Source organism: Arachis ipaensis, chromosome B4 (genome assembly GCF_059453495.1).
Source record: "Arachis ipaensis isolate K30076 ecotype BB chromosome B4, ASM5945349v1, whole genome shotgun sequence".
Taxonomy (NCBI): Eukaryota; Viridiplantae; Streptophyta; class Magnoliopsida; order Fabales; family Fabaceae; genus Arachis; species Arachis ipaensis.
This window is the reverse complement of record NC_142439.1, coordinates 103527064-103553498: the sequence shown is the minus strand read 5'-3', so window position 1 is coordinate 103553498 and position 26435 is coordinate 103527064. Positions and strand designations below refer to the sequence as shown.

The following is a 26435-nucleotide window of genomic DNA, read 5'->3' as shown; positions in this document are numbered from 1 at the left end:
ATTTGAGCTTATTTTCTTCATGGGGCTTCTAGAATTATTATTTCTTTCTATATATTTTTATGTATAAGCTTTAGGATTGTCGTAACCTCTGATTAACCTTTGCTTTACGGCTAGAGGTAAGGCTTAGGGTAATTAGGGTGTTACATGATGCATGTCTGCCCTATGGCTGATGAGTCTCATATGTCGGTTATACAGCCAAACCTGATATGTCTGATAGCGAACCCTGGACAGAACACGAGAACACGGAGCAAGTGGGACCAAATCGCAATCCTTGCATCTTACCCGCGTAACTCGGAGTAAGGGAGACAATCTCATCCCTTGCCTCTTACCCAAGTGGTGTCACAATTCTCAATCTGGAGCAAGCGTGACAAAACTCAACCCTTGCATCTTACCTGGTGTCTCAAATCTTTACCCGAGGCAAGTGGACGATACCACTGCATCTTACTCGGTGCCTCAAATATTTTTCTGGAACAAGTGGACGACGTCATTGCATCTTACCCGGTAATATATCACAAGCAGATTCAATCTCATTTTTAATATCATTTCAATTTATTCAAAAATCAAAATTAAAATCAATCTTCATCATCTTCAATATCTCAATTATTCAACATTATCCATGCATTGTTAATTCAATTATTCACTTCACAACTCTTCCTCATTATCAAACTAACTTCCCCAATGGGTTTTCTCTTCTTCTACAACCTAACACTAGCTATCAGGCCTTAAATAGGGATCACAGATGTTTGGAAAGCTAGAAAAATGGTTGAAACCTCAGAAATTATAATTTTCAATAAAACAGGGGTCATGAATGTTGAAATTTACACTGTCGCATACGCATGTACTGTTCGCGTACACGAGATTTCAAACGCAACAGTGCTGCATATGGGAGACATGGTCCACATACGCGAGAATGCTAGGCAGAGCCTAGTACTCTCGTCGCATGGAGCATTTCGCGTACGCATGCATATCAAAACTCCAAAAAGCTGATAAGTTCAAAAATTAAATTTTCACATCAAGCATCAAACGCGCATAACATTTTTGTTAAAAGTCATTTTTTAGTTCGTTCTTCAAATGATATAAACTTCATGGACCCAATTTTCATTCAAAACAAGTTTCACCAAATTTGGGGGTCCAGAAGCTAAGTTATGGCCCGCCGAAGTTAGTCAAAAATCATTTTTTACCAAAAGTTACAAAATCCTCTAGTTTTCCAAAATTTTCAAATCAAAACCAATCAAACCACAACCAAAACAATACCAATTACTCGTAACCCATCATCACATACTTCTCCATCACTCCACAAACATAGCAACACTTAAATTCATTAATTCATTTAACCGATTCCACTCTTAATTTCCACCAATACCAACATTTAACATCAATAATTCACATCATATGCACATACCATATCTAACCAATTAAACCAACCAAATTCACATCATTCACACCTATCTTATGGCAATTAGCGTAAGGTTCACACAACATTATATATTAACTACAGAAAACCGAAACCATACCTTAGTCGATTTCTCTCCAAGCTACAAAACACCACAAAACATCGTGTCAGCAGGGTTTCAAGTTTCCAAATCAACTCAACAAGCTTCAACCACTAGAATTTTGTCCCAATTCACTAATTCGACTGCAAATCAACATGAAATTCAATCTAATTTCATATAATTTCACTATAATCAATACAAGAGTTCATTACTTCACTAATTAACAAAGATTTAGTGGTTTCTTACTATTACCCACTGAGCACTTGGATGAAACCCAGCTATATCGTACTAAAGTACTCCTAAACTATTAAAATCACAAAATCTTCAATATTCAATACTCAAAAATCACGAAATTGAAGAGGAGAATGGCTGGGTAAGAAATTCAAATTTCCTACTACTTTGTTTGGATGTATTTAAAGAGAATTTTAAGACAAACGTGTGACCACAGATAGCTCATCAATCGGAGTTACGGATTGAAAGTTATGATTGATTGAATTTTGGAAGTGATTAAGGTTAGGATTCCTTGAACTATCTTCTCTCTTCATTGTGTATCACCAAGAATGAAGAGGGAAGAGTGGCTGATTTTGCTTTTATATGTTGGGTCTTGGGCCAAATATGGGTCCAATCCAATCGGTTTGGTCTGTTGGCCTAATTTTAAGTCAAAATCTTTAAAATTGGAGTTTTAATTTTTATTCTAATTATTTTTTACTTCTTCAAATTATAAAATTTAATTTTCTAATTTCTTTTGCTCATAATTAATTTATTAATTAATTATTTATTAATTTATAGAATTATACAATTTTCATACCTGTTATGTTTTTTTTATCTATTGTTTTCATCTTGTGTAGAAAAGCTAAATAGAAAAATGACAAATGAAAACATTTTATATAAAAAATTCTAATTAATTTAACTATGTAAAGATTATATTACATTATTATCAATATCATTATACATTAGCAAATAATTGATAATTTTTGACATAAAAAATAATCTGTCTAACTGCTGCAACAACAATAGCTCCAACAGTTGACACATTAATAGAGTGCAACAACAATAATGGCTCCATTTTTTCATTTATTATATTTCATACTAATTGAAAAGATCCTTTTTTATTTTATTATTATGGAGATTTAAGGAAGAATAAAAAGAATAAAGAGGAGGAGGTTCTCAAAACAAAATGAAAATGGTGGTGGGTGAGAAGAGGCGGAGAAAAAAGATAGGAACATGTCTTATTATTTTGGGGATCTATTTGTACTCAAATTTTTTATTAATGGTCTAATTCAGTACCATTATGAATACGTGAAAAATTTGGCTTTTACATACGCCCATTTTAGGAAAATTCTAAGGTGCTGAGGGAAAGATTCTTCAACACCTGTGATTTGCACGTGTCATGGATGGGTATATTCTGCATGGATCAGTGGGAGCAAGAAGGAGCAGGTACGGGTCTCCGGAATGACAGGTGATGAAGATGACACTTGATATTAATTTAGTTGTTCTAATTAAAGTGATCACAATTTTAATTGAGTGTTTGCGTAATGGGGGTGAAATGACAAGGTTATCACGTTAGAGTAGTGTTTAATTGTTTAATTCTTTGGAATGTTTTATACCTTATGTGAGAGATGGAGGGTTCATATGTTTTAGGGTTTAGAGTTTATGTTCGGCGGTTTAGCGGTTGGAAAGGTGAATGGTTAGCTGAAGATTTAGGGCTTAATATGTGTGATGAAAGTCTGTTGGTTGTGTGTAGGGTCTAGGGTTTAGGGTTGACTAGTTGGAAATGAGAATAGCTACTTGAGGATTGAGGGTATAATATGTGTGATGAAAGTCATTTGCTTAGGAATATTGGTTAGGGTTTAGGTTTGTTTGCTTGGGAAGGTAAATGTATTCTATGTATTACATGTTACTAATAGGACAAGCAAAATATGTCACGTGTCAGTTTTTCATTGTGATCGAAATTGAATCTCTCCCTCCAAGATTAGAGAGTTCGACGCTACTCCCCGCTATTTTTTTAGCCAAGATGTGATACATGTCACTCTCTGTAGGTCTCGTTGTCCTTATGTCGGTATATGTAATTAATTCTGATGTCGGTATATGTAATTTAATTAGTGCTTATGCGTTATTATCTAATTTGATATTCAAGTTGTTCACAACACATTCTCAATTAAAATTGCGGAGAAAATATTTACCGCAAAAACTAATAAACTCCGTTCCTGAATATTCTCGTCGATCTCGGGACATTTTTCTATTTCTCTATACCCTTTCCACGAGATGTAGATGATTTATAATTTATTCTTTGTATTAGTAATTTCATAAATCAAAATGTGTCGTCCGATATTGTTTGTTATGAGTAAAATAAAGTTTTTTGTTGTAAAATGTACAAACTCCATTTCCAAGTTAAATTTGTAATTGATAATTGTATATTTTTTATACGCCATCATCTAATTATAATTTAAAAAATAGAGGAAAAAACATATTATTTTTAAATCTTAATGAATAAAAATTAATTAATTTTATTTGTGCAACCGGTTTGAGAAATTGATGAGTGGATAATTTATACGCTTTTTGGCATTGTTTTCAGTATGTTTTTAGTAGAATCTAGTTACTTTTAGGGATGTTTTCATTAGTTTTTATGTTAAATTCACATTTCTGGACTTTACTATGAGTTTGTGTGTTTTTCTATGATTTCAGGTATTTTTTGGCTGAAATTGAGGAACTTGAGGAAAAATCAGATTCAGAGGTTGAAGAAGGACTGCTGATGCTGTTGGATTCTGACCTCCCTGCACTCAAAGTGGATTTTCTGGAGCTACAGAACTCAAAATGGCGCGCTTCCAATTGCGTTGGAAAGTAGACATCCAGGGCTTTCCAGCAATATTAATAGTCCATATTTTGGCCGAGTTTAGATGACGTAAAAGGGCGTTGAACGCCAGTTCTATGCTGCTGTCTGGAGTTAAACGCCAGAAACACGTCACAAGCCAGAGTTGAACGCCAGAAATACGTTACAAACTGGCGTTCAACTCCAAGATTGACCTCTACACGTGTAACATTCAAGCTCAGCCCAAGCACACACCAAGTGGGCCCCGGAAGTGGATTTATGCATCAATTACTTACTTCTGTAAACCCTAGTAACTATTTTAGTATAAATAGGACTTTTTACTATTGTATTAGACATCTTCAGATCATCTTTGATCAGTTTTATGCTATCTTAGACTTTCATGGGGGCTGGCCATTCGGCCATGCCTGGACCATTGTCACTTGTGTATTTTCATACGGTAGAGTTTCTGCACTCCATAGATTAAGGTGTGGAGCTCTGCTGTTCCTCAAAGATTAATGCAAAGTGCTACTGTTTTTCTATTCAATTCAACTTATTCCGCTTCTAAGATATTCATTCGCACTTCAACCTGAATGTGATGAACATGACAATCATCATCATTCCCTATGAATGCGTGCCTGACAACCACTTCTGTTCTACCTTAGATTGAATGAGTATCTCTTGGATCTCTTAATCAGAATCTTTGTGGTATAAGCTAGATTGATGGCGGCATTCATGAGAGTCCAGAAAGTCTAAACCTTGTCTGTGGTATTCCGAGTAGGACTCTGGGATTGAATGACTGTGACGAACTTTAAACTCGCGAGTGCTGGGTGTAGTGACAGACGCAAAAGGAGGGTGAATCCTATTCCAGTATGATCAAGAACCTCAGATGATTAGCCGTGCTGTGACAGAGCATTTGGACCATTTTCACAAGAGGATAGGATGCAGCCATTGACAAGGGTGATGCCTCCAGACGATTAGCCATGCAGTGACAGCGCATCAGACCATTTTCCAGAGAGGATAAAAAGTAGCCATTGACAACGGTGATGTCCTTACATAAAGCTAGCCATGGAAAGGAGTAAGACTGATTGGATGAAGACAGCGGGAAAGCATAGATTCAGAGGAACGAAAGCATCTCTATACGCTTATTTGAAATTCTCACCAATGAATTACATAAGTGTTTCTATCCTTATCTTATGTTTACGTATTATTTAATTTCGAAAACTCCATAACCTTTTGATATCCGTCTGACTGAGATTTACAAGGTGACCGTAGCTTGCTTCATACCAACAATCTCCGTGGGATCGACCCTTACTCACGTAAGGTTTATTACTTGGACGACCCAGTGCACTTGCTGGTTAGTTGTATCGAAGTTGTGAATGAAAAACGAATTATTAAGACGCGCGTACAGAGTTTCTGGCGTCGTTGCCTGAGATCACAATTTCATGCACCAAGTTTTTGGCGCCGTTGCCGGGGATTGTTTGTGTTTGGACAACTGACGGTTCATCTTGTTGCTTAGATTGGGTAATTTTCTTCTTATTTTCAAAAAGTTTTCAAAAAAATTTTTCAAAAATCTTTCAAAATTTTTTCCTTTATTTTTGAAAAAAATAAATGTTTTCAAAAATATATTTTTCTTCAGAATTTTTAAGAATGAATTCTAGTGTTTCATGATGATTTGTTGAATCCTGGCTGGCTGTAAGCCATGTCTAATCTTTTGGACTGGGGTTTCAACTTATCATCACAAGAGCTTGCTTCTGAGTTGTAGATTTTCACACACTTAGTTGCTCTATACATGAAAAGTATAAATATCTTCTAAAGCTTGACTGGCTATTAAGCCATGTCTAACCCTCAGATCGGAGCTTTAGGTTAAGAATGCAAGATTCCTGGAATTCATATTAAAAATTTTGGAATCCTTATTTTTCCTTTTCACAAATAATTTTCAAAAAATACAAAAAAAATTAGAAAATCATAAAAATAAAAAAAAATCAAAAATATTTTGTGTTTTTTGTTTGAGTCTTGAGTCAATTTTTAAGTTTGGTGTCAATTGCATATTCATTGTGCATTTTTCGAAAAAATCATGCATTCATAGTGTTCTTCATGATCTTCAAGTTGTTCTTGGTAAGTCTTCTTGTTTGATCTTGATGTTTTCATGTTTTGTGTCTTTTCTTGTTTTTCATATGCATTCTTGCATTCATAGTGTCTATACATGAAAAATTTTTAAGTTTGGTGTCTTGCATGTTTTCTTTGCATTAAAAATTTTTCAAAAATAAGTTCTTGATGTTCATCTTGACATTCAAAGTGTTCTTGGTGTTCATCTTGACATTCATAGCATTCTTGCATGCATTCATTGTTTTGATCCAAAATTTTCATGCATTGAGTCTTTTTCATGTTTTTTCCCTCTTATCATTAAAAATTCAAAAAAAAAAAATCTTTCCCTTTTTCACTCATAAATTTCGAAAATTTGAGTTGACTTTTTCAAAACTTTTTAAAATCTAGTTGTTTTTATGAGTCAAATCAAATTTTCAATTTAAAAATCTTATCTTTTTCAAAATCTTTTTCAAAAATCAAATCTTTTTCATTTTTCTTAGTTATTTTCGAAAATTTTCAAAAAATATTTTTCAAAAATCTTTTTCTTATCTTTATCACATAATTTTCGAAAATAACATCATTAATTAATGTTTTGATTCAAAAATTTCAAGTTTGTTACTTACTTGTTAAGAAAGATTCAAACTTTAAGTTCTAGAATCATATCTTGTGATTTCTTGTGAATCTAGTCATTAATTGTGATTTTAAAATTCAAATCTTTTTCAAAACTAATTTCAATCATATCTTTTCAAAAATATCTTTTTATTTTAAAATATCCTTTCTAACTTCTTATCTTCTTATCTTTTCAAAATTGATTTTCAAATTTGTTTCAACTAACTAACTAACTTTTTGTTTGTTTCTTATCTTTTTCAAAACTACCTAACTAACTCTCTCTCTCTCTCTCTAATTTTCGAAAATATCTTCCCTCTTTTTCAAAATTTCTTTTTAATTAACTAATTATTTTAATTTTTGATTTTAATTTTCAAAAATTACTAACCTTTTTCAAAAATAATTTTTGAAAATCACTAACTCATTTTCAAAAATAATTTTCGAAAATTCTCTCTCTCTCTCTCTGAGTTCAGATTTTCTCTTCTTCTTTTCTTCTACTCACATAAGGGAACCTCTATACTGTGGTAAAAAGGACCCCTATTATTATTATTTTTTTCTGTCCCTCTTTTTCATATGAGCAGGAGCAAGGACAAGAACATTCTTGTTGAAGCAGATCCAAAACCTGAAAGGACTCTGAAGAGGAAACTAAGAGAAGCTAAATTACAACAATCCAGCAAGCACCTTTCAGAAATTTTCGAACAGGAAGAGGAGATGGCAGCCAAAAATAATAATAATGCAAGGAGGATGCTTGGTGACTTTACTGCACCTAATTCCAATTTACATGGAAGAAGCATCTCCATTCCTGCCATTGGAGCAAACAATTTTGAGCTGAAACCTCAATTAGTTTCTCTGATGCAGCAGAACTGCAAGTTTCATGGACTTCCATCTGAAGATCCTTTTCAGTTCTTAACTGAATTCTTGCAGATATGTGATACTGTTAAGACTAATGGAGTAGATCCTGAAGTCTACAGGCTCATGCTTTTCCCTTTTGCTGTAAGAGACAGAGCTAGAGTATGGTTGGACTCTCAACCTAAGGATAGCCTGAACTCTTGGGATAAGCTGGTCAAGGCTTTCTTAGCCAAGTTCTTTCCTCCTCAAAAGCTGAGTAAGCTTAGAGTGGATGTTCAGACCTTCAGACAGAAAGAAGGTGAATCCCTCTATGAAGCTTGGGAGAGATACAAAGGACTGACCAAAAAGTTTCCTTCTGACATGCTTTCAGAATGGACCATCCTGGATATATTCTATGATGGTCTATCTGAATTGGCTAAGATGTCATTGGATACTTCTGCAGGTGGATCCATTCACCTAAAGAAAATGCCTGCAGAAGCTCAAGAACTCATTGACATGGTTGCCAAAAACCAGTTCATGTACACTTCTGAGAGGAATCCTGTGAGTAATGGGACGCCTATGAAGAAGGGAGTTCTTGAAATTGATACTCTGAATGCCATATTGGCTCAGAATAAAATATTGACTCAGCAAGTCAATATGATTTCTCAGAGTCTGAATGGAATGCAAGCTGCATCCAACAGTACTCAAGAGGCATCTTCTGAAGAAGAAGCTTATGATCCTGAAAACCCTGCAATAGCAGAGGTGAATTACATGGGTGAACCTTATGGAAACACCTATAACCCCTCATGGAGAAATCACCTAAATCTCTCATTGAAGGATCAACAAAAGCCTCAACAAGGCTTTAATAATGGTGGAAGAAATATGTTTAACAATAGTAAACCTTTTCCATCATCCACTCAGCAACAGACAGAGAACTCTGAACAAAATACCTCTAATTTAGCAAACTTAGTCTCTGATCTATCTAAGGCCACTGTAAGTTTCATGAATGAAACAAGGTCCTCCATTAGAAATTTGGAGGCACAAGTGGGCCAGCTGAGTAAAAGGATCACTGAAATCCCTCCTAGTACTCTCCCAAGCAATACAGAAGAAAATCCAAAAGGAGAGTGCAAGGCCATTGACATACTCAACACGGCCGAACCTGGAGAGGAAGGGGAGGACGTAAATCCCAGTGAGGAAGACCTCCTGGGACGTCTAGTGATCAATAAGGAGTTTCCCTTTGAGGAACCAAAGGAATCTGAGACTCATCTAGAGACCATAGAGATTCCATTGAACCTCCTTATGCCCTTCATGAGCTCTGACGAGTATTCATCTTCTGAAGAGAATGAGGATGTTACTGAAGAGCAAGTTGCCAAGTACCTTGGTGCAATCATGAAGCTGAATGCCAATTTATTTGGTAATGAGACTTGGGAAGATGAACCTCCCCTGTTCACCAATGAACTGAGTGATCTGGATCAACTGACATTGCCTCAGAAGAAACAGGATCCTGGAAAGTTCCTAATACCTTGTACCATAGGCACCATGATCTTTGAAAAGGCTCTGTGTGACCTTGGTTCAGGGATAAACCTCATGCCCCTCTCTGTAATAGAGAAACTGGGAATCTTTGGGGTGCAAGCTACTAAAATCTCATTAGAGATGGCAGACAATTCAAGAAAACAGGCTTATGGACAAGTAGAGGACGTGTTAGTAAAGGTTGAAGGCCTTTACATCCCTACTGATTTCATAATCCTTGATACTGGGAAGGATGAGGATGAATCCATCATCCTTGGAAGACCTTTCCTAGCCACAGCAAGAGCTGTGATTGATGTTGATAGAGGTGAATTAGTCCTTCAATTGAATGAGGACTCCCTTGTGTTTACAACTCAAGGTTACCCTTCTGTAAACATGGAAAAGAGGCACAGTAAGCTTCTCTCAAAATAGAGTCAACCAGAGCCCCCACAGTCAAACTCTAAGTTTGGTGTTGGGAGGCCACAACCAAACTCTAAGTTTGGTGTTGGGAAGTCTCAACAATGCTCTGAACATCTGTGAGGCTCTATGAGAGCCCACTGTCAAGCTATTGACATTAAAGAAGCGCTTGTTGGGAGGCAACCCAATTTTTATTTATCTAATTTTATTTTTCTTGTTCTTTCATGTTTTATTAGGTTCATGATCATGTGGAGTCACAAAATAAATATAAAAATTGAAAACGGAATCAAAAACAGCAGAAGAAAAATCACACCCTGGAGGAGAATCTCCTTGGCGTTTAAACGCCAGTAAGAAGCATCTGGCTGGCGTTCAACGCCAGAACAGAGCATGGTTCTGGCGCTGAACGCCAGAATTGCACCCTGGAGAAGAGCTGGCGCTGAACGCCCAGAACAAGCCTGGTTCTGGCGTTCAACGCCAGAAATGGGCAACAAATGGGCGTTCAACGCCCAGAACAAGCACCAATCTGGCGCTGAACGCCCAGAGTTGTGTGCAAGGGCATTTTGCATGCCTAATTTGGTGCAAGGTTGTAAATCCTTGAACACCTCAGGATCTGTGGACCCCACAGGATCCTCACCTACCTCCACTCACTTCTTCTCACCCCTCTTTCACACAATCCCATAAACACTCTTCCCCAAAACTCTTCACCAATCACCTCAATCTCTCTTCCCTATCACCACTTCACCACTCACATCCATCCACTCTTCCCCATAAACCTACCTCATAAACTCCACCTACCTTCAAAATTCAAAATCAATTTCCCACCCAAAACCCACCCTTATGGCCGAAACTTACCCCCCTCCCTTCCCTATATAAAGCCCCCCATTCTTCTTCATTTTCACACAACACAACCCTCTCTTCCCCTTCTTGGCCGAATACACCCCTCCCCCCTCTCCTCCATATTTTCTTCTTCTTCTTCATCTATTCTTTCTTCTCTTGCTCGAGGGTGAGCAATATTCTAAGTTTGGTGTGGTAAAAGCATAAGCTTTTTGTTTTTCCATTACCATTGATGGCACCTAAGACTGGAGAATCTTCTAGAAAAGGGAAAGGGAAGACAAAAGCTTCCACCTCCGAGTCATGGGAGATGGAAAGGTTCATCTCCAAAGCCCATCAAGACCACTTCTATGATGTTGTGGCCAAGAAGAAGGTGATCCCCGAGGTCCCTTTCAAGCTCAAGAGAAATGAGTATCCGGAGATCCGACATGAAATCCAAAGAAGAGGTTGGGAAGTTCTAACAAACCCCATCCAACAAGTCAGCATCCTAATGGTTCAAGAGTTCTATGCCAATGCATGGATCACTAGGAACCATGATCAAAGTAAGAACCTAAACCCAAAGAATTATATTACAATGGTTCGGGAGAAATACTTAGATTTTAGTCCGGAAAATGTGAGGCTGGCGTTTAACTTGCCTATGATGCAAGAAGATGCACGCCCCTACACTAGAAGGGTCAACTTTAATCAAAGGTTGGACCAAGTCCTCATGGACATATGTGTGGAAGGAGCTCAATGGAAGATTGACTCCAAAGGCAAGCCGGTTCAATTAAGAAGACTGGACCTCAAGCCTGTGGCTAGAGGATGGTTGGAGTTCATCCAACGCTCCATCATCCCCACTAGCAACCGATCTGAAATTACTGTGGATCGGGCCATCATGATTCATAGCATCATGATTGGAGAGGAAGTAGAAGTTCATGAAGTCATCTCCATTGAATTCTACAAAATAGCCGAAAAGCCCTCTCCTGGGGCAAGGCTAGCTTTTCCTCATCTTATTTGCCATCTATGTTACTCAGCTGGAGCTTTCATAGAAGGAGACATTCCCATTGAGGAAGAGAAGCCCATCACTAAGAAAAGGATGGAGCAAGCAAGAGAGCCCATTCATGGATCTCAAGAGACGCATGAAGCTCATCACCATGAGATCCCGGAGATGCCTCAAATGCATTTTCTTCCACAAAACTATTGGGAGCAAATCAACACCTCCCTAGGAGAATTAAGTTCCAACATGGGACAATTAAGGGTGGAACATCAAGAGCACTCCATCATCCTTCATGAAATAAGAGAAGATCAAAAAGCAATGAGGGAGGAGCAACAAAGACAAGGAAGAAACATAGAAGAGCTCAAGGACATCATTGGTTCCTCAAGAAGGAAACGCCACCATCACTAAGGTGGATTCATTCCTTGTTCTTATTTCTTCTGTTTTTCGTTTTCTATGTTATGTGCTTATCTATGTTTGTGTCTTCATTACATGATCATTAGTAGTTAGTAACTTTGTCTTAAAGTTATGAATGTCCTATGAATCCATCACCTCTCTTAAATGAAAAATGTTTTAATTCAAAAGAACAAGAAGTACATGAGTTTCGAATTTATCCTTGAACTTAGTTTAATTATATTGATGTGGTGACAATGCTTCTTGTTTTCTGAATGTATGCTTGAACAGTGCATATGTCTTTTGAAGTTGTTGTTTAAGAATGTTAAATATGTTGGCGCTTGAAAGAATAATGACAAGGAGACATGTTATTTGATAAACTGAAAAATCATAAAAATGATTCTTGAAGCAAGAAAAAGCAGCAAAGAACAAAGCTTGCAGAAAAAAATAGCGAAAAAAAATTAGAGAGAAAAAGCAAGCAGAAAAAGCCAAAGCTCTTAAAACTAAGAGGGAAGAGCAAAAAGCCAATAGCCCTTAAAACCAAAAGGCAAGGGTAATAAAAAGGATCCCAAGGCTTTGAGCATCAGTGGATAGGAGGGCCTAAAGGAATAAAATCCTGGCCTAAGTGGCTAAACCAAGCTGTCCCTAACCATGTGCTTGTGGCGTGAAGGTGTCAAGTGAAAACTTGAGACTGAGCGGTTAAAGTCAAGGTCCAAAGCAAAAGAAGAGTGTGCTTAAGAACCCTGGATACCTCTAATTGGGGACTTTAGCAAAGCTGAGTCACAATCTGAAAAGGTTCACCCAATTATGTGTCTGTGGCATTTATGTATCCTGTAGTAATACTGGAAAACAAAGTGCTTAGGGCCACGGCCAAGACTCATAAAATAGCTGTGTTCAAGAATCATCATACTGAACTAGGAGAATCAATAACACTATCTGAACTCTGAGTTCCTATAGATGCCAATCATTCTAAACTTCAATGGATAAAGTGAGATGCCAAAACTATTCAAGAGGCAAAAAGCTACAAGTCCCGCTCATCTGATTGGAGCTATGTTTCATTGATAGTTTGGAATTTATAGTATATTCTCTTCTTTTTATCCTATTTGATTTTCGGTTGCCTGGGGACAAGCAACAATTTAAGTTTGGTGTTGTGATGAGCGGATAATTTATACGCTTTTTGGCATTGTTTTTAGTATGTTTTTAGTAGAATCTAGTTACTTTTAGGGATATTTTCGTTAGTTTTTATGTTAAATTCACATTTCTGGACTTTACTATGAGTTTGTGTGTTTTTCTATGATTTCAGGTATTTTCTGGCTGAAATTGAGGAACTTGAGCAAAAATCAGATTCAGAGGTTGAAGAAGGACTGCTGATGCTGTTGGATTCTGAACTTCCTGCACTCAAAGTGGATTTTCTGGAGCTACAGAACTCAAAATGGCGCGATTCCAATTGCTTGGAAAATAGACATCCAGGGCTTTCCAGAAATATATAATAGTTCATACTTTGGCCGAGTTTAGATGACGTAAAAGGGCGTTGAACGCTAGTTCTATGCTGCCGTCTAGAGTTAAACGCCAGAAACACGTCACAAGCCAGAGTTGAACGCCAGAAATACGTTACAAACTGGCGTTCAACTCCAAGATTGACCTCTACACGTGTAACATTCAAGCTCAGCCCAAGCACACACCAAGTGGGCCCCAGAAGTGGATTTATGCATCAATTACTTACTTCTGTAAACCCTAGTAACTAGTTTATTATAAATAGGACTTTTTACTATTGTATTAGACATCTTCGAATCATCTTTGATAAGTTTTATGCTATCTTAGACTTTCATGGGGGCTGGCCATTCAGCCATGCCTGGACCATTGTCACTTATGTATTTTCATACGGTAGAGTTTCTGCACTCCATAGATTAAGGTGTGGAGCTCTGCTGTTCCTCAAAGATTAATGCAAAGTACTACTATTTTTCTATTCAATTCAACTTATTCCGCTTCTAAGATATTCATTCGCACTTCAACCTGAATGTGATGAACGTGACAATCATCATCATTCCCTATAAACGCGTGCCTGACAACCACTTCCGTTCTACCTTAGATTGAATGAGTATCTCTTGGATCTCTTAATCAGAATCTTCGTGGTATAAGCTAGATTGATGGTGGCATTCATGAGAGTCCGGAAAGTCTAAACCTTGTCTGTGGTATTCCGAGTAGGACTCTGGGATTGAATGACTGTGACGAACTTCAAACTCGCGAGTGCTGGGCGTAGTAACAGACGCAAAAGGAGGGTGAATCCTATTCTAGTATGATCGAGAACCTCAGATGATTAGTCGTGCTGTGACAGAGCATTTGGACCATTTTCACAAGAGGATAGGATGCAGCCATTGACAAGGGTGATGCCTCCAGACGATTAGCCATGCAGTGACAGCGCATCGGACCATTTTCCAGAGAGGATAAAAAGTAGCCATTGACAACGGTGATGTCCTTACATAATGCCAGCCATGGAAAGGAGTAAGACTGATTGGATTAAGACAGTGGGAAAGCAGAGATTCAGAGGAACGAAAGCATCTCTATACGCTTATCTGAAATTCTCACCAATGAATTACATAAGTGTTTCTATCCTTATCTTATGTTTACTTATTATTTAATTTCGAAAACTCCATAACCTTTTGATATCCGCCTGACTGAGATTTACAAGGTGACCGTAGCTTGCTTCATACCAACAATCTCCGTGGGATCGACCCTTACTCACATAAGGTTTATTACTTGGACGACCCAATGCACTTGCTGGTTAGTTGTATCGAAGTTGTGAATGAAAAACGAATTATTAAGACGTGCGTACAGAGTTTCTGGCGCCGTTGCCTGAGATCACAATTTCGTGCACTAGAAATGATTAAACATAATGGTCTGTACGGTCCGCAACGGACTCAGGGGGGGCAAGCAGTAGCCTTGGCCTCCCCGACAAATTTTAAACTCATATGATGAGGTTGTAATAGATGCATTATATAGAGTAAAAATTTAATAGCGTAATAATAACAGAAAGAGTTATTATTCATCATGTATTAGAGTTTAAAATTCTCTACATACGTTAATATTATTTGTATTTTCTTATTTAATTTAGAGTTCTTTTTACATTTATTTTATAAAAATAAATTTAAACATGTATAATCATATTAAAAATACGTTAATATTATTTCTAGTGATAGTATTCTTTATTTAATTGGCATTTTAGTTGTTTCTCTTTTATTATTTTTCTATTAATTTTAACCCTTACTATTATATAAAAATACTTTAGTATATTTTAAAAAACATGTTTTAAGGAAAATAAAGGTAATTGGTATTTGAATTTTCGTTTGTTGTATTTTTAATAGTCAGTAACGAAATAAAATGGGAAGAATTTATAATAAAAGGAGATTGAAATTTTTAGAAGGTGTTGTAAAGGAGGGTTTTCCATGAGAAAACTATTTCGATTTACTAAAATGCATTATTATTATTGTTAATATTTGACTGGGGACATAGATTAATACACATGGACATGAATGGGTGCACAGCATAAGTACTTATATGGTGTAACTCATTATATGCGAAAAACTTTAAGTTCCAAGAAATTACATGCATTGAATCAAATTGAATGTAGTTATTATCATAATGAATGGTTCAAACGGAGGGGCTGTGACGGTTCAGTAGAGTGGGAAGTTGAGGAGGCTTCCTTTATAAGGGAGTTCCTTTCACATTGGGTGTGCTTGAAACGAAACCCACTTAAGGTATTGCATACATGGATACTAGACGGTTCCGTTCCTACGTTGTGAGGAAAGGAAGAAAGCCAGGCATTTACACCTCGTGGGAAGAATACAATCAACAAGTGTATGGCTTCAAGGGGAGTCAGTACAAGGGCTTCATGGTAAGGCGCAAGGTGGAGTCGTGGTGGAGTTTGCCAAGACAAGACCCCAACGGTGATAACACTGTACCTGAGGCTCAAGAGTTGGCGATAAGCTTCGGAGATCTCAAGGTTGGAGAGTATGTCAGTGTTACGGGAGACGGGAGCAGCAGATCTGGCACCGCTGCGACCGACTTGCTGCTTCATGAGCCAAGTGCGTGTAGGTCGTGTTTGTGGTTTTTTTTTTTTGTCATGTTACCATCGATCTTGATGTGGAGGTTATCTGTTTTGCACATGTGCTCGTAGATATGGTACCAAAGTTTGACCCCACCTCGTTCGTGATTATGGAAGACATGAAACAACTGCTGTTAAGGGTTTATGTTCAGCTTCAGGTTGGTCCGCCAGTCTTTTTCCTGTGTGACAACTTCCGCAGCGAAGGAAAGAAGTATCATGGATTTGGGATTTCTTTGCAAAGCACCGTGAAGGGGATTAACTTCCTTGTGTTTGGGAGGTTGTCGACTGATGAGCGATTGGCAAGTCAGGATGCCGCCTTCATCACTTTGGAGAGGCTCCTAGAGGAGGCAGAGGTGAAAATATTTGAATTTAATTTCCAAGTCGTTCTTTGATACAAGGAAGAGCTTGTCGAGGCACAGCGCGTGGCAAGGTTGTCAGTTACGGAGCGTGTAATGATGCTGGAGAAAGAGAACGCTGAGCTGAAGCAAAGGTTGGGACTCTACAACCATATGTTCATATAGGCAGGTAGGATGGCTTTCGCCATTAAATATGGTTCGTCGTGTCAGTTTTGTTATGTATGTGTTATGTGCTTTTCACTAGTTTAGTGTTTCAGGATTTATGAACATCAATAACTTTAATGTTGCCAGTTATTATATGTATGTCAGATTCAAACTAGATTCTATGCCTGACAACGTGTTTTTCATGTAGAGCCTTTATTTATGCCCTGAAAATTAGCTTCTATGAGGTTGGCGAAGTTCTTTGTTCCAGGAGTATCTTTATGTTGAATTCTTAATTACTAGTCTTCATTGTAATGTATGCGTTTTTTACCGTTTCCATGTTAGCTTAATTTTTTTTGCCGATGAAGCAAAGTTTGATTTAGATGGTAATATTCCAGTGGTACGCAGGTTAACTAGTTATGAAGTCATAAATGTCGTAGTATTTCAAGCTCTGGAAGAAAAAAAATTAATGCTTATAGTCCAGCGACGAAAATAGGTTCCAGGAAGAACAAGTTGTCATTGCTGGTAGTATGCGGCTACAGGCGGCTGAATGGCAGGGATTAGAAGGAAGGGTTATCATCGGGATACGACGGATAAGTTATGAAAACATAATCGAACTCGCGTATTTGTAAAAAAAGTTATTGTTTGGGAGTAGGCGTGTTGAAGGGGATAGAGGTCAGTTACCATCTCATCACAACGCAGATAATGGTCAATCCTAAAGCCCGTACACTGGTAACGGTCACATCCAAAGACTGCATTGGTTCATGTATTGCTTCCTTGAGGAGTTATAGCGGATTTTAGTTATATCTATAACCGAGAAAATAAAACAAAGCTTCCGATGCACGTTTGTGACTAAGTTCATCCTTTCAGTTTGATGTCGACTAGCCTTTTCCATGGCAACAGAAAACAACAGTAGAAAAGAATGGGTGAATTTCCAAGAGGATGACCTTATTTTTGCGGTCCGCGTGTATAGGGTTTACAGTTCAAGAATGATGATTTTTTAATTTAATTCCCTTTTGTGCGGATACTGTTTGTTAGGAATAACATGCTCCAAAAATCACAGTTAAATACTCTAATCAACGCATTATGAAACCATACAAAATAAACTGCTACAGAACCGTGCAACAAGGATTTTATCTTAGTGGATTTGAACTTCTTGAAAATTTTTAATGTGGTTCGTGGAAAAGAAAAAGATATTTCCACAAGAATTTGGTCATCCTAGCACATCTGATTAGCATGATTACCCTAAATCTCTAGAGTATGCACGTCACATCTAATGTAACCATCGATTAGACATGGACTTTGGTGTAGCAGGTTTCTTTCTCTCTCAATATGTATTATAATTTTTTGTTGGCGTGAGAAGCTAATTTCCTGCAACTTTTGTTTTAATAAAAAGTTGCCATCATTTCTAAAGCCCATTTTTTTATTTTTAAAGGGATGTTAATTTTATGAGGGATTTAATTTATCTTTGGGTTCCGACTATACACAAAGCACTTTGGGAAGTCATGGGTATTGGAAATGGTTCTTTTCATATTGGGCCTATATATACCCAATGGGTTTCACTTCGACCCAACATGGTGTAACTTAGCAAAATATAAGTGGAACTTTTCTTCCTTGTTATTCTTGCTAACATCATTTTAACTGAGATACAGGAAATGAAGTATCCGACTTCGGAGGAGAAGGAAAAGAGCTCCATGAAGGATAAGAGTACTCTGCTCGACAAAGCGGCGGAAGCCACCGATGTCGACGTCTCTCTTGCTATGTATGAATAGAGCCTTTTATATTTACACTAACTAAATGAAGTTAGGACCTCGTTTCCGACTAACAAGGTTGGCATTCATTTTTTTGTCGTAGCAGCGTGGTGGCAAAAGGGGTGGATGATGGGAGTAGGTCACTGGAGGAGAAGATGTTGAGCGTGTTGAACACGGTTCAGGAGGTAACGAGAAACTATTCATGTGGTTTTCTTTGTCATCATTTAAACTTCAAAGGCGGGTGTTTGACACGTCAACCATTGTAACTATTTGAACACAACATGTTTTGGCTGACAGGGATGTGACGAAGACGATTCTGAAGACTCACAACGACCAGATGCGGACCATGACGGAGCTACTGGCAGATCACGGTAAAGCCATTCAAGCGTTGATAACCATTGTTAATACCACCAAGGATGACCACGGAGGGGACGAAGACTCCAAATCAACGCTTGCTGCGTCTTTGAGGACTGGGAGAAGAAAGCCAGGTAAAGTCGATCGAAAACTGAAAACTCCACGGAAAAACAAATCCTCCACGGGCCAAAAGGTGCCTCCTCGAAGACAGCGTGCCAAAGAGACCTTGGGTTCCTCCTCTGAAAGGAAGTCTCCCCGCTGCATGGTTAAGCATGAGGGTCCACCTCATCAAGCAGCAGCAGCGGAGACCAAGGTCATGTCGATAAAGGTAACGCTTTATTTATTTACCGTTACGTTAAAGAATTTTTTTCTCCGGTAAGTTGACTTTATATGTGTACGAAATTATCTTTGTTGCTTTTGTCTGTAGCGGAAGCTTACTTTTGAGGACCTGGATTCAACATCATCACCTGGGTCCGACCTGAGGCAAACTGAGCCGAGGACTCCCTTCACCTGCCACACTCACCACGGTCATCATGGTGCTGAAGACATGCCTCGGGTAAGAATATCGACTACGATATGTTTATGTTTTACTCGTTGTTCATTTGTGGAATAGTGCTATGTTGTACTGATCGTGATGTATTTTGTTCCACTAGTGCTTGAACCTGTCGTTCCGTCCACTGGAGGGTATGCGCTTCGTTGGGAAGGAACTCGCCATTGTGGCATACATATTCTCGTCGGATCTGGACAACAGGTATGTATGAGGATAAGGTTTACCAAAAATGTGTCTCAGTTGTCCTGAGGCCACAAGCCATTAGTTAACAATTCACACTCTTCGGTATAGGGAGGTCCTTGTGGAGGATGAAAACTCCTATGGAGACCGAGGTGCACTGCTGACACTGTGGCTGGGCTAGATGGTTGTTGAGGATGTAAGTACAACGTAGCCGTGTCAAACCTAATGCATCGGTTAGGCATACATGTACCATGATAAAGGAAAAAAGCTTTTTCCTCTTGATGCAGGTTATTAACTTGTCTACACCATGTTAACGCATGCAAATAGGAAGGAGTCATGGTTGCTGCCGACGACCTTTTCGGTACCTATAACCCCCCTCACCTATGTTTTGATACATTTCTCCACCTTTCACTAGTATGACTGATTTTTATTTTGTTACTAATCCTCTTACAGCAAGTGGCTCTTAGCCCGGTAAACCACAGCATCGACACATTCGAGTATATCCGTAGTAGGTTCATGGGATATGCAGATGATTTATGGATGGTGAGTATATTGATCCCATTAAAGGTCTTATGTGATATGTGTTTATGTCGATGGTATTACGTTACATTTGTTCATGTTGCGCTGTAGATATATGTCCCCATGCATAGAGACAACCATTGGTATCTAATGGTGGTCGACCTTGTCAACTGCAAACTGCTGTATCTCGATTCCGCCAAAGACAGCGACCACCGGGAGTCAAGGGTCTCACAAATGAAGTTTGTGGTAAGAGTAATCAGTTTTCTCAAATGTTGGCCCTTTCCGTATGTTGATGTTGAATTTTACATTTTATACTTTTTGGAGATGCTACTGTGTGGGAATATCTTACAAGAGCTATAACTGGTGCCAGGCCTTCTTTGTTGAAAACATGCTGGAGGACAAGAGATTTTGGAAGAAGGAAGATCATTACAAGCCCCACCCATCAACTTTTGATGTTATAGAGCCCCCAATAGGCCAGCAAGCGGCCCAATCGTAAGATTCCTTATATTCCTAGCCCCTGACTATTCATTTGTCTCAAATAGGCATTAGGCTAGTCGATTCCAATTTGGGGAGTTCTCCAATTGCTTACTTACTTATCGTTAATTAACACGTAGGAATGACTGCGGGGTTTGGGTTTGCCAATGGATGATGCTGAATTGGGTTTGGGGGAACGTTGATTTGGAGGTAAGTTATGGATGTACACACTCTCATAACCCTTGTCCAGTCACAGCCACATCCCTATCGAGTTGTTGTTTTGTAGGATGTCAATGATCACACACGAATGAGGCTTGCATTGGACTTGGTCATGAGAGCTTATAATCCAATTGCTCGTGACGTAGGGCACAGAGCAGTTCGTAACTGGGATAGTCAGATGCAACGGTCCACGAATATGGCAAAAAAAGGGCGAAAGAAAGTAGCTAAGCCAGTAGCTTCTCCCAGCCAGAGCATCACAAGATGACGTGTGCTATTATCGCCTAGTGCCATTTGTTTTGTTTACAATTAACTCCTGTTTCCATGAAACTGGTGTTATTTTGACAGCGTATTAGGGACCCTAATATGCAACTCGTTTGTGATATTAGGCACCATAATATGCTTATTTTGTGTAAACCCTTTAACGACTATATTTTGGTATAAGTCTAACAACCTACTGGTTGAAAGAAGGCACTGTTCCTATGTCTACTTCCAGTAACAAATTTCCTCTTGTAAAGAATTCAATTGTTAACTAAGGCGAAAGTTTTATCTTGTTACTTCAGCGTTTCCTATCTAACTTTGCGACTCAAATTTCGCAGTTTTTACCCAAAACCCCTTGACCTAACTATTTCATGTTCATGGACTATTGTGACATTAAATGTCTTTTGTGACCAACAAAAAAAAATTCAACGACACTCACATATGGCCTGGTCTCCATGTCTGGCCATTCAATAAGGATCCATCTAGTTGGTAAACATCATAACATATAGAGTAGGAAAATAAAGAATGCCAATCCACCGGGCAGTAAACAACCAAACCGTTAAAAATTAATAAAGTAATAACTTCGGGCTATTTTTTTCCCTTGCCCATTTACAAAGAAAATTAATCCAGACTCCTTTTTGAGCCACACGTCTTCGCATCCTCCCCCGACCTATTTCAAAGCTTGGCATTGGGGTTAAATGCTTCCTCGTGTCGCCTTCTAAATACTGCATCACATCTGCAACGGAATAAATGTCTATTCATATGAAATAGAAGGATGATACGTCACTCAACAGATGCATGACATAAAGAGTTTATGATTTATAAAGCTTCACGAGTCATAATGCATGGAATACATAAGGCTAACTTAACTCATATCCTACCCTGGTACGTACAGTTGACCAAAATTAATTCAAATAGTGATGAGTGCACCATATTAACCACACAAACATAACTGATTTTATACTATACTGATGATTTTAGTCCAACATTAATGCAACCAGCCATCATCACAGTATATTTGGCCATAATCCAGTAAGTCATGCTATACTCCAATTATAAGTGCTTATTAGTTCTAAAATCATACCTTAACAATCGAATTAACTCATACTCTATCAAACTAGTCCGCATTCTCTTTGCCCCCCGGGATCGACACATAGGTTATCACCCACGATCGACTCCCAGTCATCGTTGGACATTAAGCCGGTGGCATTAAAACCCCCATATTCGCCGACTTGTGACCAAAAATTAATAGTAAACATAAGGATGCTGTAGGTAGATACATAGTTTAATGAAACTTACAAATAAAATAACTAACCCGATCCAACCTGTATACACTGTCCCCCTCAAATGCATGGTAACGTAAATTCGGTTGTTGATGCTTTTCATCCTTCTCTGGGCAGTTTCTCTTTGTATGTCCCGTCCCCTTACAGCCAGTGCAAAGCCTCCTTTTACCAAGTGCCTTCTTCTTTAGAAGTTTTGGGGCCCCCTTTGCCTTAGCAACAACTAGATCCCTTACCACGGGATTACCTTCACCAACGTGTTCGTCTCTCTGTCACACCCTAGTACGAAATGCCCTATAGTCCAACTCGCGGTCTTTACATAACGATTCAATTCCACGCATTATCTTCTAGAACATGGACAAAATTTGTGCCACCAAGAAAACCATCCACTACGAGGCGGAATGGAGTGCCCTGGTGCACGGAAATTGTAATTCACACTTTTCATAACTCTGCACAACTAACCAGCAAGTGCACTGGGTCGTCCAAGTAATACACCTTACGTGAGTAAGGGTCGATCCCATGGAGATTGTCGGCTTGAAGTAAGCTATGCTCATCTTGTAAATCTCAGTCAGGCGGATTCAAATGGTTATGAGGTTTTGATAATTAAAAGATAAATAAAACATAAAATAAAATAAAGTTACTTATGTAATTCATTGGTGGGAATTTCAGATAAGCGTCTAGAGATGCTTTGTTGCTTTGTTCCTATTACCTTCTTCCAACCATGCGTGCTCCCTTGCATGGCAAGCTGTAAGATCCTCTCAGTGAAAATGGTCCTCTACGGTTTCTGCATGGCTAATCAACTGTCGGTTTTCTTGTCTCGGATGAAAAATACTAGGTACAGCTACCGCATGGCTAATCATCTGTCGGTTCCTGCTAGCGTCAGAATAGAATCCATTGATCCTTTTGCACACTGTCACTGCGCCCAACATTCGCAGGTTTGAAGCTCGTCACAGTCATCCCTTCCCATATCCTACTCGGAATACCACAGACAAGGTTTAAACTTTCTGGATCCCAGGAATGCTGCTAATGATTCTAGCCTATACCACGAAGATACTAATCTCACGGACTCGGTCTGTGTATTAGATATCCAAGAGAATATACTCCAGCTGTCGTCCAATGACTATGTTGAACATCATGTAGACCGCTTTGTGGTTGTCAGGCACGCGGATCTTGGCTAAGCGAGTAACAAAGATTGGGTGATTGTCACGGGTCACCCCTTCATTTTGACTTAACTGAATTAAGTACAAGAGTATATCTTGGAGAAGAAGTAGGTGTGAATTGAAAGAAAAATAATAGTACTTGCATTAATTCATGAAGAACAGCAAAGCTCCACACCTTAATCTATGGGGTGTAGAAACTCCACCGTAGAAAATACATAAGTGAAAAGAGGTCTAGGCATGGCCGTGAGGCCAGCCTCCAAACGTGAACAATGGTCTATGATAGCCTAAGACTGTCTAAGCTCTGAACACAATAGTAAAAAGTGCTATTTATATTAAACTAGTAACTTAGGTTTACAGAAAATGAATAACTAAGTGCAGATAGTGCAGAAATCCACTTCTAGGGTCCACTTGGTGTGTGCTTGGGCTGAGCATTAAAGCTTTCATGTGCATAGGCTGTTCCTGGAGTTAAACGCCAGCTTTGATGCCAGTTTGGGCGTTTAACTCCAATTCTGGTGCCAGTTTGGGCATTTTACGCCAAGATGTTTTACGCTGGATTTGGATGCCAGTTTAGGCCATCAAATCTCGGGCAAAGTATAGACTATTACATATTGCTAGAAAGCCCAGGATGTCTACTTTCCAACGCAATTGAGAGCGCTCCAATTGAGCTTCTGTGGCTCCAGAAAATCCACTTCGAGTTCACGAGGGTCAGAATCCAACAGCATCTGCAGTCCTTTTTCGGCCTCTGAATCAGATTTTTGCTTAGGTCCCTCAATTTCAGCCAGAAAATACCTGAAATCACAGAAAAATACACAAACTCATAGTAAAGTCTGGAAATGTGATTTTTGCATAAAAAATAATAAAAATATAATAAAAGTAACTAAAATATACTAAAAACTATGTAAAAATAATGCCAAAAAGGGTATAAATTATCCGCTAATCACAACACCAAACTTAAATTGTTGTTTGTCCCCAAGCAACTAAAAAACAAAATAGGATAAAAAGAAGAGAAAATACAATAAATCCCAAACTTATCAATGAAGATTAGTTTTAATTAGATGAGCGGGACTTGTAGCCTTTTTGCTTCTGAACAGTTTTGGCATCTCGTTTTATCCTTTGAAGTTCAGAATGATTGGCATCCATAGGAACTCAGAATTCAGATAGTGTTATTGATTCTCTTAGTTCAGTATGTTGATTCTTGAACACAGCTACTTTATGAGTCTTGGCCGTGACCCTAAGCATTTTGTTTTTCAGTATTACCACCGGATACATAAATGCCACAGACACATAACTGGGTGAACCTTTTTAGATTGTAACTCAGCTTTGCTAGAGTCCCCAGTTAGAGGTGCCCAGAGCTCTTAAGCACACTCTTTTTGTTTTGGACCACGACTTTAACCGCTCAGTCTCAAGCTTTTCACTTGACACCTTCACACCACAAGCACATGGTTAGGGACAGCTTGATTTAGCCGCTTAGGCCAGGATTTTATTCCTTTGGGCCCTCCTATCCATTAATGCTCAAAGCCTTGGATCCATTTTACCCTTGCCTTTTGGTTTAAAGGGATATTGGCTTTTTCTGCTTGATTTTTCTTTTTCTTTCTTTTTCTTTCTATTTGTTTGCCATTTTTTTTTTTTGCAAGCTTTTGCTATTCACTGCTTTTTCTTGCTTCAATAATCAATTTTATGATTTTTCAGATTATTGATGAGCGGATAATTTATACGCTTTTTGGCATTGTTTTTAGTATGTTTTTAGTAGGATCTAGTTACTTTTAGGGATGTTTTCATTAGTTTTTATGTTAAATTCATATTTCTGGACTTTACTATGAGTTTGTGTGTTTTTCTGTGATTTCAGGTATTTTTTGGCTGAAATTGAGGGAATTGAGCAAAAATCAGATTCAGAGGTTGAAGAAGGACTGCTGATGCTGTTGGATTCTGACCTCCCTGCACGCAAAATGGATTTTCTGGAGCTACAGAACTCGAAATGGCGCGCTTCCAATTGCGTTGGAAAGTAGACATCCAGGGCTTTCCAGAAATGTATAATAGTCCATACTTTGCCCAAGTTTAGATGACGCAAACTGGCGTTCAACGCCAGTTCTCTGCCCAATTCTGGCGTCCAGCGCCAGAAACAAGCTGCAAAGTGGAGTTCAACGCCCAAACTGGCACAAAAGCTGGCGTTCAACTCCAGGAATGACCTCTACACGTGTAACATTCAAGCTCAGCCCAAGCACACACCAAGGGGGCCCCGGAAGTGGATTTATGCATCAATTACTTACTTCTGTAAACCCTAGTAGCTAGTTTATTATAAATAGGACCTTTTACTATTGTATTAGACATCTTTGGATTATCTTTTGATCTATTGATCACGTTTTGAGGGCTGGCCTCTCGGCCATGCCTGGACCTTCACTTATGTATTTTCAACGGTAGAGCTTTTACACTCCATAGATTAAGGTGTGGAGCTCTACTGTTCCTCAAAGATTAATGCAAAGTACTACTGTTTTCTATTCAATTCAACTTATTCCACTTCTAAGATATTCATTCGCACTTCAACCTGAATGTGGTGAACGTGACAATCATCATCATTCCCTATGAATGCGTGCCTGACAACCACTCCCGTTCTACCTTCGATTGAACGAGTATCTCTTAGATTACTAATACAGGGGACCGAGTCCGAGATATTGGGATCTTCGTGGTATAAGCTAGATTGATGGTGGCATTCATGAGAATCCGGAAAGTCTAAACCTTGTCCGTGATATTCCGAGTAGGATTCTGGGATTGAATGACTGTGACGAGTTTCAAACTCGCGAGTGCTGGGTGTAGTGACAGACGCAAAAGGATAGTAAATCCTATTCCAGTATGATCGAGAACCTCTAGATGATTAGCCATGCAGTGACAGCGCATCGGAACATTTTCACAGGGAGGAATAGGATGCAACCAACGACAAAGGTGATGCCTCCAGACGATTAGCCGTGCTGTGACAGAGCATTTGGATCATTTTCCCGAGAGAGATCGAAAGTAGCCATTGGCACCGGTGACATCTTTACATAAAGCTAGCCATAGAAAGGATTAAGATTGATTGGATGAAGACAGCAGGAAAGCAGAAGTTCAGAGGAACGAATGCATCTCCATACGTTTATCTGAAATTCTCACCAATGAGTT

General features: G+C 38.6%; 1 non-coding gene across 1 annotated transcript; it reads right to left on the bottom strand.

Moving 5' to 3' along the window:
• Nucleotides 1-8100: 8100 nt before the first annotated feature.
• LOC148568628 (small nucleolar RNA R71) lies at nt 8101-8208 on the bottom strand. Its single transcript, XR_015881681.1, has one exon. It is a non-coding gene; the product is annotated as a small nucleolar RNA R71 (small nucleolar RNA).
• Nucleotides 8209-26435: the final 18227 nt, after the last annotated feature.